Source organism: Amblyraja radiata, chromosome 6, assembly GCF_010909765.2.
Source record: "Amblyraja radiata isolate CabotCenter1 chromosome 6, sAmbRad1.1.pri, whole genome shotgun sequence".
In the NCBI taxonomy this organism is placed as follows: Eukaryota; Metazoa; Chordata; class Chondrichthyes; order Rajiformes; family Rajidae; genus Amblyraja; species Amblyraja radiata.
Window position 1 is genome coordinate 47,268,357 of NC_045961.1, and position 13,331 is coordinate 47,281,687.

Genomic DNA, 13,331 nt, shown 5'->3' on the forward strand with positions numbered 1-13,331 from the left:
GATGGAACTGGTCATTGTTCAACCTTCTTACATCAATTACAACTGGAGTATTGATTGGTGTTTGTCAAGTTCAAGTTCAAGTGAGTTTATTGTCATGTGTCCCTGATAGAAACAGAACATAGTAGGCATTGACTACAAAACAGATCAGTGTGTCCATATACCATTATATGGACACAAATGGTCAAACGGTGTATCAATCACAATCTGATTTTGTGAAAATGCTATTGATTTTGTGAAGTATTTTAGTAATGGAGCATAGATTCGGCTGAAACCCGATACGACATCATCAGAATAAAATTGAATTCTGAAGGACCCGGTCACTTTGTAGATGTTTAAAGAATGGTCAGTACGATAATGAATTTATTGTAGCAGTCATTAAATACACCTAACACATTAGGCATTGCACTGTTTGAAAATGAAACAGAAGTTACTTCGATAAGTCTTACTTATTTTCTCTCTGCCACAATATGTCATTGTACAGGAGGCTGCCTGAGCAAGATATGGGTTAGGTGGGACTATTGCCATCCATCCCTGTTAACTGGACATAGACACAAAATGCTGGAGGAACTCAGCGGCACAGGCAGCATTTCTGGAGAAAAGGAATGGGTGAAGTTTCGGGTCGAGACCCTTCAACAGACTGATAGACGAGAACTAAGAAGGGCCTGACTCCAAGACTGAAGAACGGTCTCAACCAGAAACGACACCTATTCCTTTTCTCCAGAAATGCTGCCTGACACGCTGAGTTACTCTAGCATTTTGTGTCTATCTTCAGGTAACAGTTATGATAACTGGACAATGGCTTTCCAGAAAAATAACAAAAACTAATCACGAGCTTGGTTAATCTAAGCATCGGTTACTGTATAGTCTGCCGATCATAAAAACAGTATAGTGCTCTGACATGTAGAAACAAGGAACTACAGAGACTGGTTTGTGACTTATCCATGTTCTCCAGAGATGTTGCCTGACCTGCTTTAACTCCAGCTCTTTGTATCTTCCATAGTGCTCTGAATTTCGTCTTTGAGATTCCACGGTACCTATCAGAAGGAGACACCAGGAACTGCAGATGCTGGTTTACAAAAAAAAGTCACAGAATTCAGTGGGTCAGGCAGCTCTGTAGGACATGGATAGGTGACATTTTGGGTCAGGACCCTTGTTCAAGCTGGTCGCCATGTTTCAGCTCAGAACCCTTCTTCAGTTCTGGTTCTCCAAAGATGTTGCCTGAGCCATTGAGTTACTCCAGCATTTTATACCTGTCATATGATTCCTTGAGTTAAGAAAAGAGATTTACGTTTTCTTTTTTTAAAAGGTATATTTTTGTTGCTAAAGTGTGATTCCTCAGACAACTGTATAATAATATGTGGACAGCACGACTATAATAGGAGGTGTGATGTTTGGTGGACTGTGTGGGGTGGGGTGGGGTAGAAGATTGCAACCTTCACGTGGTCCACCCTGTTTCGACTAATGCAATCAACTCGACGTGCACAAACGGAAGATCAAATAGAACAAGTGGTTAAGAAGGAACTGCAGATGCTGGAAAATCGAAGGTACACAAAAATGCTGGAGGAACTCAGCGGGTGCAGCAGCATCTATGGAGCAAAGGAAATACGCAACGTTTCAGGCCGAAACGTTGCCTATTTCCTTCGCTCCATAGATGCTGTTGCACCCGCTGAGTTTCTCCAGCATTTTTGTGTACCATCAAATAGAACAAGTTGTCCAACAAGTTTAGGCTGTGCACGTCACACGAAAGAAGAAGAAGACTGTGTGGGGTGGGAGGACCCGTTGCTCCTCCCGTGCAGCACAAGACAAAGGGAGATGTTTTGTATAAGGTTTATCCTGTATGTAGACAGTGTGTGTGTGCAGCCATCTTGAGTTGTCTTGCTGCCAGCATTGAGTAAAGCATTAAAGACTTCTGTTGTAAATTGAAGACTCTCAAGTTTTGTGCAGACCTAGAAAAAGAACACGAAAGGACTCTTCACAGAAAAAAATTAGCTGTTCTTCTCACATTGCTGTTTGTGGAAACTTGCTGTGTACAATCTGGCAATAACAGTTCCTACCTGATAACATCACTTCAAAGAACACCATAGTGTAAAGCACTTTAAAATGTCCTGCGGTCATGAAAGATGTGTTTTTATTTACTGTGAATGAACATTGCAGTTTTAACCCTTGGCTGTTACTTTTATTGCAGCTACCTTGCAACATTAGTGTTAACTTAAGATGGATAAAGAGTGAGAATATATGTGTAGGCCATGATTGTAAAAACAAATTTCAGGCAGGTTTTGATGTATATCTAAATTCTACTTGAGAAATTACTTATCCTGCATAATAAAGGTACTGCTGTGATTTCCCTGGTACAAGTATTTCAATGGAAATGCAACCAACTAGCAAGTATGCCTTCATACTGACTCACGATTGCAAGCTGGCAGAATTTTGCACATCAACATTTTGCTGATTGCAGATGATTTAATTCTAATTTTAAAAGCTCTTTCTCCTTTTGATTTAGATGGTGAGATGTGTTAATAGTTCACATTAAAGTCATCACATAACTCTTGGTTGTAACATTTAAGCAGTCAAACCTGTGGCTTAGTCAAAGAGGATGGTTAGTGTGAAACTCTCAGATACTCACAAGTATTTGCATATATATTATATGACTTGAGCCCTTGGTTGGTGAATGTTGGGCAAACGAGGCCATAAAGAGAGTGCATGCACCTTCAATTCCTCTGAGAACTGTGAAACAGATCACCCATTTACAACATCAGTTTGACTTTGTTGGATATGTCTTAAAATGATTCATTAAAACGTACCAGTTTGCTGTTAAAGGATTCCTTAATCTGCACAATGAAAACCAAAAGCAGTATTTAACTTTCATCATAAATAAAAGTATGAGTAACCAGTATAGGACGTTTGGCTGTTTTGAGGGGGATTTAAATGCAAAATATTAGCAGTTTTAGTTCACTTTTTATTAGAGAAAAATATAACAGCTAATTACAGGATACCAGAATGTTAGAACGGTGATGAGGAAACACTTTTTCACACAGAGAGTTGTAAGTCTGTGGAATTCTCTGCCTCAGAGGGCGGTGGAGGCCGGTTCTCTGGATATTTTCAAGAGAGAGCTAGATAGAGATCTTAAAAATAGTGGAGTCAGGGGATATGGGGAGAAGGCCGGAACGGGGTGCTGATTGAGGATGATCAGCCATGATCACATTGAATGGGAGTGCTGGCTCGAAGGGCCGAATGGCCTACTCCTCCACCTATTGTCTATTGTCTATCTCCAATCATCGTCCAGTTTTACATACGCTTATAATTCTGATTTACTATAAACCAGCTCTGCCATTCTATGAAATAAACCACCTTGGAAGTTGCTGTGATCTTTTCATTTTCCTATCTAACTATTTGAAATAAAATTAAAACCTACTTAGACTAAAGCATACTTTTTTTAAATTTGAGGAAATAATCTTGAACTGGTTATATCGACTTCTGAAAGCACGTCAAATTTATTTTTTTCCTCTAATCTGAATCAAACCCAAATTTAATTCCCTTTCTGAAATAGAATTGACTAATTTACCTTCTTGGTTATTTATCTGCTTTACCTTCTTGGTTATTTATCTGCTTTTTTCTCATTCGTTAAATCCCTTTGGTTACTGATCCCAGTATTAGCCAAATTCGCACATGATTTGTGATTCCCCAAAGTGTAGAAAAATGTCTAATTATTATGCAGGAGGGATAAATGCTTGCTACCGCAAGATCTTCCCACACTGGAGAGTTTATTTTGACTCCTGAAATATTTCCATCCTAACTCCATCTCTTGTATCTTAAATTGTTAGCTCTTTTGCAAAAAAACAAGCTCAAATACATCTATCATTCCCCATTATCAAATGAAGTGATCACCAATATTTTTCAAGACTGCACAAAACACTATCATAACTTTTCCCAAAGTGAACACAGCCATGACCTCCCCACTCTATATGTGATCACTGCATACTCCTAACCCAAAATCATGAATCACCTTTGTCTCTATTTTTTACATTCAATACCAAACATTTTATTAAAAGCAAACATTTAGAATTATACTGCAGTAATTTAAAATTTTAAATGAATAAAAACTGAATAAACAGAATTGATTGCTTGATAGGGTAGAGAGATGACATGACAGAGACAGATAACATTTTAAGAGGCAAGAACAGGATAGACAGCCGGTGGTTGCTTTGCATAGTAGAGGTGTCTTAAGCTAGAGGGCAGAGGTTTAAGGTAAGATGGGGATGGGTTTTAGGAGGAATATAAGGGGTGCTTTTTCACACACGGTAGTTGGTATCTAGAATGAGCTGTTGCCAGAGATGGTGGTGGAGGCAGGAACAGTAACAACATTTAAGGGTATCTGGACTAGTACTGGAATGAGCGTGACATACAGGGATATGGAATTAATATAGATAGGCATGATAAGAATTTCAAAAAACCTATTTCTATGTTGTCCAACTCTATGACTCAATGAACAGACTCGTTGATGAGAACTTCTCTTCCATTCCAATGCTAATCATGACTGGACCCAATGCCCAGAAATGGCTCCTGTTGTGCCAGACTCACCAGGGCTGGATACAGCAGGCCTATCTAACTCCACCTTATCACCATTGCTATTTGCCCTTATGATAGAACCGCTGGCCGAAAGGATTAGAAATCACCCGAATATTCACGGATATAACACTAAGGACTCAAAGAATAAAATTTCATTATACGCTGATGATATCCTTTTATATATAACTAATACACAAACGAGTATACCCACCTTATTAACACTAATTGAGGAATTCGGCTCTTTTTCAGGATATAGAATAAATTGGAATAAAAGCGAAATTATGTCTTTAAACCACAGGATTCGAGACTAAAATTCCCCTTCAAAATTGCAACAGAAAAATTCAAGTATCTGGGCATTCAAATTACGAGAAGACACAAATCATTATTCAGTACCAATTTTATGCCACTATTAAATAAACTGAATGATATGATTAAATTTTGGAAAACGCTCCCGCTCTCATTGATAGGTAGAATTAACGCTATAAAAATGACTTTCTTACCACAATTAATATATTTGTTTCAAGCGATCCCAATATATATTCCAAAATACTTTTTCAAAAAACTAGATTCTACTATCACTAATTTTATATGGGATTACAGAGTACACAGAATTCAACGAAAGCATTTGTGTAAACCTAAAGAAGTTGGGGGTTTATCATTACCTAACTTTATGTATTACTACTGGGCAGTCCATATTAAGAACATAATGTACTGGTTGGATAGTTCCACTCAGCAGTTGGAGTGGATAAGAATGGAGAAAGAGGAGTGCTATCCGCACGATATAGGAACGATCCTGCTCTCACCGATAAAATTGAATAGTATAATATATAAGAAGAACCCAATTATTCACAATACAATAAGAATTTGGAAACAAATAAAAGTATCCTTGAAATTAAATAATCTATCAGTACTAACCCCACTATTGAACAACCCCGCATTCAAACCATCTCTCATCGACAAAACATATCAACAATGGGATAGACTGGGGATTAGGAAAGTAGGGGATATGTATGAATTGGGCAAACTGTTATCATTTCAACATTTAAAATTAAAATTTAAACTGAAGGATAATCAATATTTTAAATATATACAGATATGTGACTTTATGAAGAAATATATACATAGATTTCAAACTATATTTTTAGACAATTTAGAAGAAGCAATGAATATTAAGGCTGATTCACAAAAACTAATATCATACTTTTATAATAATATATTAAATAGAGAATTACCCTCAACAGAAGCACTAAGAGAAGATTGGGAACATGAGCTAATGATAAAGATCTCGAAGGATAGATGGGAAAAGTATCTGACGAACACACATCATTGTTCTATTAATGCAAGACATAATTTAATTCAATTCAAATTATTACATAGACTATATTATTCAAAAACGAGGTTGAATAAATTTTATCCAAACGTCTCTCCCAGATGCGATAAATGTTTGTTTCAAAACGCTAATATAACACATTCATTTGTAGGATGTACAAAGTTGAATAAATTTTGGAGCGATATATTTGATATATTTACAAAGCTTTTCAAGTCAAGAATAGAAACTAAAACGGAATGGATTATATTTGGAATAATAGTAGAAGATATCAATTTAAATAAAGACCAAAACTTTTTTTTAATTATGGGTTAATAATTGGAAAGAAATTGATACTTAAATTTTGGAAAAATACAACCATACCAACTGTTAAAATGTGGATTAGGAATATGATGGACATAGCACGCCTTGAAGAAATGAGACTCCGACTAATAGATAAATATGACCAATTCTTAAGGAGTTGGCCTCCTTTCATCGACTTTTTGGAATCATGTGATGAAGCGGTACCGTAAAGATTGCTGATTTCAGTTCATGACGTGGATAGATCTACATCTCCGAATAAAGATTTGAACATTTCTCTTTTAAGGGGCCTTCTCTCCTATTTCTACTTTCCACTTTTTCTTTTTTTTATATATACACACTTCACGTTTTTCTATTCTCTACCATCTATTTTTCCTCTTTTTCCCCTTTCTATTGTTTTCTTTTTCTTGTCTTGCTTACTTCCTTCTCAAAACATAAAAGTAGAGGTTGTACATAGAATGGATTACGGTATGACATAGTTGGCACCTAAAATTAGGTTCCACTGTACTGTTTTGTACTGTATTAACTTCTAATAAAATAAACAAAAAAACCCAAAAAAGAACAGAAAAGCAGATTATTATCTGAATGGTGCCAGATTATAAAAAAGGGGAGGTGGAACAAGACCTGGGTGTCCATGTGACACCGGTCAGTGAAAGTAAGCATGCAGGTACAGTAGGCAGTGAAGAAAGCAAATGGCCTGTTGGCCTTCATAGTGAGAGGATTTGAGTATAGGAGCAAGGGGGTCCTACTGCAGTTGTACAGGGCCCTGGTGAGACCACACCTGTAGTATTGAGTGGTGTTTTGGTCTCCTAATTTGAGGAAGGACATTCTTGCTATTGAGGGAGTGCAGCGTAGGTTCACCGGGTTAATTCCCGGGATGGTGGGACTGACATATGATGAAAGAATGGATCAATTGGGCTTATGTTCACTGGAATTTAGGATGAGAGGGAATCTTATTGAAACATATAAAATTCTTAAGGGATTGGATAGGCTAGATGCATGAAAAATGGTCCTGATGTTAGGGAAGTCCAGAAACAGGGGTCACAGTGTAAGGATAAGGGGTACACCATTTTGGGCTGAGATGAGGAAAGACTTTTTCACCCAGAGAGTGTTGAATCTGTGGACACAGAAGGCAGTGGAGACCAATTCACTGGAGTTTTTCAAGAGAAAGTTAGATATAGCTCTTTGGGCTAACGGAATCAAGGGATATGGGGAGAAAGCAGGAATGGGGTACTGATTTTGGATGATCTGACATAAACATATTGAATGGTGGTGCTGCCTCAAAGGGCCGAATGGCCTACTCCTGCACATATTTTTCTATGTTTCTAGACACAGTTCCAACACCATCTTTAAATTTACCAGTGATACCACTGCTGTTGGACAAGTAACAGTTAATGTCAGAGTATTGGAGGTATATGCTCCAAAGCAGGCCGATGGGTAGTGTAGAATGGGAATGTTGGTTGGCGTGAGTAAGTTAGGCAAGGGGCCCTTTTCCACGACTTTTTCTATGACTATGATATATCTGAAGGCGGATGAGATTAGTATATCCTGGCATCGTCTTGGCACATGCATTGTGGGCCAAAGGGCCTGTCCCCGTGCTGTACTTTCTTATGTTCTATATTCTATGTAAAAACAAATTTGTTGTGAACTGAATTGCCAGAATGCCACTATGGTTTTATGAAACATTTTAATATTTTGAAAACCAGACCAATAATTCTTGGATAAAATTTGGTTTCTCGCTATTTCATGACTGTTGTTCTGATTCTAATTAGACAGAATTAAGATTCTAATTAAGTAGCAATGTTACAAAATTTTGAGATTTTAAAAATCAAGTCTGTAATTTATCCCATCAGATAAAGCATAAAAATAAGTTTAATTTGACACCTAATTCACTTTCATATCTCAAGTATTTAAAAAGTTATGGCCATTTTCATACTCGGAAATGAGCATCTTGTTCCCTATTGATTTTCTATGGACATAACAAAAAAGCTGTGATCGTGAACAGTCAAAAGCCCATAACTTTCTTAAAAATTAAGAGAACTGAATGAAATTTTCAGTTATCATAGAGTGAAGCATTCTGAAACAAATATAAAATAATCTTACTTGGATGACCTGAAATTAAAGCATATAATTAGTTAGTTACCTAATTGTAGCTAATTTCAGACTTCAATTACTAGATCTAAACATCTATCCATTTCTTAATAAATGATTAACATTTTTAAATAGCCTAAATGTCCAAATAATATTCACAAATAATTCACAATAAAACATGATTTTTAAATCTCATTTACATTAATTTATAGACCAAATGGAAGGAATTTAGTGCTCAATTGCTGTAAATAAATGCCCATTTAAATCAGCTTTCCAGTGGGTCCCTGTGGAACGCGCTGGTTTAGAACGTTCACATTGCGGTAGATTTGTGCCCCAAATGCCCAGAAAAATACTGCGGGATATAATGGGCCCAAAATGAGCTGATCGCAATATTAAACTTTGTATAAAGGGATCTTTAGAAGCCCTTTTTAATGTAAAAATAAGCTACATACCTTCTGTGGTTTGCTCTATGGGACCCTGCGGTTGCTGGCGGTCGCGGGTTTAGAGATTGATTTTTAAACTACTATAACTATTATACGAGGCCTTTAAAACTAATAATAGCTTTTGCGACGGGGTCTTCCAGCGATTTTTCGTTAATAATTAACTAGGCTGAACATCTTCGATTTGAACAGCCTAGAGAAAATCGCGTTTTAAACCCGCCCCCTCTAAACGGCGCCAAAATCGCGCACACCCGCAGCGACAGATTTTCAACGACGCTTCAGGTAGGCTTTGCAACATACCTAAATTAAGGGAGAATAGAAATTGGCTGGGTTCCTTTTCCCTAACAAGGCAGAAGGCCTCACTTGCGAAGTACTCAGGAATGTGATCCATCAACAAATGAACCACCCTTGTCTTCTGTAACAGATTCCCCAACAACTCAGTGTTGAAAAGACACAAAGTGCTGGAGTAACTCAGCAGGTCAGGCAGCATCTCTGCAGCGCATGGATAGGTGACATTTCGGGTCTGTATCCTTCTTCAGTCTGATTGCTTGGTTATCCAGCCATAGCAGATCCTTGCTTCTACATTCAGTGTTGACTTGAGTGAGAGGCCTTCATGTTTTCCTGGTTGAAGCCCATGTTGTTTTATCACATATTTATGTTTCATTGCACATATTTATGTTACACTAGGCCAAGTGAGACCCGTTGGGTCCAATTCCCCCAACACAATATGTAGTGACAGATTTCATGTCGTCTCAAGGATTTAGTCCTCGATAATCACTGATGACCGAGGATCAGAAGGTAATTAATACGCACCCACGAGCTCTCCATAAAACATTCAATGCCGTCAAAAGATAAATCTTCCAAAAACACTCTTGATTAATAGTTTCTTTATTGTAGTAGTACAAAGAGTAAGATAATTCATACTAGCTTCTTCTTGTATAAATACATTTCAATCATACTCATGGTCATGCTCGTGCATGGTCAAAAACTATGTCTCTTCCCCGATCTTCTTCGAACTAAACTAAACTAAACTCCTTGGGAATCTGCGCGAGAATCCCAGCCGCAAACACGCCTCAGACTACGTATGAATCCCGCCCACATAATTACAGGCAGATAAAATTTAAAGGCAACTGGTTATAGTTATAACATACTGAGTTAAGCTAAATGGCTACTACACAATATTCCACCACTCACCCGTTCCCCCAATGCAACCCGCTCCCACAATGCAATATTCCACCACTCACCCATTGCCCCAACTGTGCAGGCATGGCTCATTACCCCTCATCGCCAGTACTCCCTCCCCCTTATCGTCACCCTCCCTCTTCTTTTCCCTCTCCTCCTCCCCTCCCCCACTTACTCCCTCACCCCTCCCTCCCTCTCCTTTCCCCTACCCTCAGTCACTCTCTCCATAATCCCTCTCCCCTCCCTATGCCCTCCTCTCCCTCTATCTCCCCTTCCCACTCCCCCACTAAACACAATGTTTAAATGACATTTCTTCTCCTCCCCTCTCCACTCCCTCTCTCTCCTTACAACAATGTAACAAATCTCTCAATGCACGGTGTTCTGTCATTTGATAACATTGTAACATGCAGAGCAAGTTTTAAAGTGAAATGTTGATTTTTTTAAGTGAAAAGTTAATTTTTTTAAGTCTAAAATGTGAATAACATAAAATATAACATCAATCTGAATGGAACGCTGCTGTGTTTTTTAAAAAAACAGACTTGTTTTTTAATGTAAATGAGATCCCATTGTGATGTTATTGTGGGGTGGAGCACTACTGATGAGCAGTATATAAATGAGATCCCATTGTGACGTTATACGCTGCTAACTGCCAGTGCAGATGAAAGATTTTTTTCAAAATGGGGTTTTGTAAAGTTTTAAATGTGAATAACGTAAAATATAACTTCAATCTGAATGAAACTTGATACTACACACCACACGGCAATTGTGAGTAAGGTGGGCCAAACATTGTAGCGCTATCATGTACCGTTTTGGCGTAATTACAGGAGCAGACAGACAGACAGACAGACAGACAGACAGACAGACAGACAGACAGACAGACAGACAGACAGACAGACAGACATAGAAACAAACAAGATGAGAGTTTTAGTAATATACTAAACCAAGTAGGACCCATGGGGACCCATCACACAGGAGGCCTGGTCCCCCAATGCAACCCGTTCCCCCAACGCAATATTCCGCCACTCACCCATAGCCCCCACTTGAGGCCCGGTCCCCCAACACAACCCATTCCCCCAACGCAATATTCCACCACTCACCTGTTCCCCCAATGCAATATTCCACCCACCCATAGCCCTCAACTGCTCAGATGCGGTTGAATTTGAAATTTGAAATAATTTAATTGCCACACAACCAAGGTCGGTGGTATTTGGGTTGCCAGCAGCGGTACAATAATAAAGAACACAACCACAATAAAAATTTTACACAAACATCCACCACAGCATTCATCACTGTGGTGGAAGGCACAGAGCTTGGCCAGTCCTCCTCCATTTTCCCCCGTGGTCGGGACCACCACCCTCCACAGCCGTTGCTGCGGGCGTCCAGATGGTAAGGGACAAAGTCAAAGTCAAGGTGAGTCCAGGATCGGCTCTTCCCAACCAGAGACCGCGGCTTCAGGCTGGTGTAGGCCGCAGGCCGGCGGTCAAAGTTTTAAAGTACCTGCCGTGCCGCAGCCGGAAGCACCGCAGTCTGCAGGGCCGGCAGTCGAAGCTCCCCTCCTGGGGTGATGTTAAGTCCATACCGCGCCCGCGGTAGAAGATGGCCGCGGGCCGGCGGTGGAAGCTTCTTCCACCCGGGTCCCCAACGTGAGATCCCGGGCTGTAGACGCCGCACCAGCTGGAGTTCTGCAGACCGCTGCTTCAGGCTGCCGGCTGCCGCGGGCCAGCGTAACGGAGCGCTCCCCTCCAGCGAGGTCTCACCCGCTCCGCGCCGAGAATCCACGCTGCGCCCGCCGCTGAAGCTCCGGGCGTGTCTCCGGGAAAATCGGCGCCGATCCTTGCTGTTAGGCCACGGGGGAGGCGACCTGAAAAAGTCGCCTCTCCATGGAAGAGGCGGCCGAAACGGTTTCCCCCTTACCCCCCCCACACCACCCCCCACACATAACACACAAAGAAACATTAAAAACAGACTTTTAAACATACTAAAAAAATAAAAAAAGTTGAAAAAAGACGGACACGCTGCCGACAGGCTGCTGCCAGTGCAGCACACCCTACCGAATAGGTTCATTTCCCCTCATCCCCCAGCACTCCCTCCCCATCCTCTTCACCCTCCCTCTTTTTAAACTTTAAAAAATTCCAATTCCCTTGCCTGCCCCTGCCCATTACAATGTTTCAAATCAGAGGATTCAGCGTCCTGTCTTTGTAACATTGTAACGGGCAGGGGAATTGGATTTTTACAGTGAAAGGTTAAGTGAAAAGTTAAATTTTTTAAAGTTTAAAATGTGAATGACTTGTAATATATAACAATAATTTGAATGAAACTTTGATAAAACACACCACAGAACAATGGTGAGTAAGGTGGGACAAAAATGGTAGCGCCATCGTGTACCGTTTTAACATAGTTTTGGAAACACATGGGCACGCAGACACGCACGAACGCACGCAGACAGAATCACAAACAAGATGAGAGTTTTGGTAATATATAGATAGATTATGAACTGAAGCTCATAATTGTCACATCGGTGAGTGTAAATATGCATTTAAATATGCATATGCAGATATGCACCAATCAACTTTGTTGTATCTCTCTTGGGGCTGTGCAGATTCAAAGTTGCTTTATACAGCGTGTATGCTGTAAAGCACCAGTTATACATTGCCATCGAGCTGCTCTAATTTCTGGTTTCTTTTGTTCTTTGCTTTGTGTTCTCAACCCCACATGTTCGATGGTATTGTAGGTTTAGCCATCTTAAAAAGCCACCGTCAGTGGACTGGGTGCTTGTTTAGTGACGGTAACCACCGATAAAGCATACATCACCTATAAAAGGTTGAACGTTATTATTTTATTTCATGGTTATGTGGCAAGTATGTTTATTAAAGATGTACACTAGCATCATTTTGTCTACAAAAAAAGCACTTAAAATTTTTTTTAAAGAGAGCAAGGGAAAGATGTTCTTATCTTTAATAAGAAATTCTTTCCCTTGCTCTCTTTTAAAAATTTGCTTGCAAATTAAATAATGGATAACACTTCAGGACAAGAGTATGCCAGGATGCCTTCAATTATCCTACTAGCTTTATATAAGTTCCCAAATCCTCACACCCACTACTGAGAACCCACATCTTTCCACTCAAGTGCTCCTTAAATTGGTTCAATTGTACTTTATCGTCTCGTGTACAGGTTCAGTAAAATTCCTTTTTTGGCATACAATTCAATAATGGTCTTACTAAACACAAGTACATCATTGGACAAAATCAGGCATTTTGTTATTATTATTATCCAATTAACAGCTGACAATTATCCCATTCCTTAGCTTGCATCTGAGTAAAATTCATTTTAAAACGCATTTATGGTTTACGATTATTTAAATGGTAAATGTAGCTTCAGAAGCATTTTCTTTTTGCATGTTAAAACCCACCTGAGAACCATGGAAG